The sequence below is a fragment of the Zootoca vivipara genome, chromosome 9 (genome assembly GCF_963506605.1).
Source record: "Zootoca vivipara chromosome 9, rZooViv1.1, whole genome shotgun sequence".
In the NCBI taxonomy this organism is placed as follows: domain Eukaryota; kingdom Metazoa; phylum Chordata; class Lepidosauria; order Squamata; family Lacertidae; genus Zootoca; species Zootoca vivipara.
The window spans coordinates 1,971,528-1,972,869 of NC_083284.1; the positions used below are offsets into that span (position 1 = coordinate 1,971,528).

General features: G+C 38.1%; 1 non-coding gene across 1 annotated transcript; it reads left to right on the forward strand.

Moving 5' to 3' along the window:
• The first annotated feature begins 260 nt into the window (after window positions 1–260).
• Window positions 261–319, forward strand: LOC118079524 (U7 small nuclear RNA). The gene has a single exon (XR_004691843.1). It is a non-coding gene; the product is annotated as a U7 small nuclear RNA (small nuclear RNA).
• Window positions 320–1,342: the final 1,023 nt, after the last annotated feature.

Sequence of the window (1,342 nt, forward strand, 5' to 3'; positions counted from 1 at the left end):
TTGTCAAAATGGTTCTTTACAATTTGGAATACAGCAATAATGTATAAGTTTGCTTACTATGTCCAAGGAAAAGAAAACTCAATTTAGGATCACACATTTGTTGAAAAATGAGCAATTTCTATTCTCCTCCAGAATGAGAAATTTGGTGATGAAGTGTGACCAAACTCACTGTTTTCTTTGCTCTAACTATGTGAGATCATAATCACTGTTTTTTCTTTAGTTCAGTGGTTATTGTTTATCCTTTTTCTTTTTGCATCCTTTAAAATTTCAGCTCTTTTTGTATTTGTCCAGCAAGCTTTCTGCTTTAGCAGAGACCCTCTAAGAGCCATGGTGGTGCAGTGGTCAGAGTTCTGGACTAGAACCTTCGGAGGCCTGGGTTCAAATACCCCACTCAGCCATGAAGCTCACTGGGTGAACTTGGGGGCCCTTCAGGGCTCATCCAGACTTCCTTTTGCACCCTGCTTTCCAGGCAGAGTCCGCACATTCATGCTCCATATCTGACTTCTCTATTATTATTTTTTAGCTTGCAAAAACCCACATTTGTTGGCATTTGGCTTTAAAGAGTGGGTTATTGAGAGGCGAAAATAAAAGTTGCTTAGACTGTGTCTGGAGAGAACATTGCAAAACCTAAGTGTGGATATTCACCCCGAAATGGAAAGAAGCAGAAGTCCCAGCAAAGGAAGAATGGATATGAAAACTTCTGGAATATGCAGAAAGGATGAAACTTACCGCAAGAATAAGAAATCAAGATAACAAACTTTTTATAAAAGGATGGAAATGGTTTATTGAATATCTGCAAACAAATTGTAAACAGATAAGGGCACTGGCAGGATTATTGTAATAACCTGCAGTTTCATAAGAATATATAATTAAAGTAGATGAATAAAAGAATAAGTTTAGTTAATTTAGAATATGCAGGAAATGCTAAAAATAAATTTAAGAAACCGCAAAACGAGGAGGGAGTTTTGAAATGTTAAAATGACTGTAAAGTTAGTTAAATGTATAAACTTGAAAAGCATAAATAATCTTTTTTAAAAACAACAACAACAGCACAAACTCCTAAGTGTGGGTGAGCCCTGAACGCGCCTCCTGCAAGCCACTCTCTTCAGGAGAGGGACACTTCCATTTTGCCCAGATGCAAAAAGGATCTGGCTTGACTACTTGGCTTCAGGCACTCCAGAAATTGGGGAAACATTGTGGCACAGCCATGCTCCCATACATAGCAGACAAAGAAAACAAAAGCTGGCCAAATTGTCCATAAAAGAAGAATCAAACACCTCCGAGAAGAAAAAGCAATCCAGATGAAACCAGCCATTGATCCTAATCCTAAGAACAGAAGTCA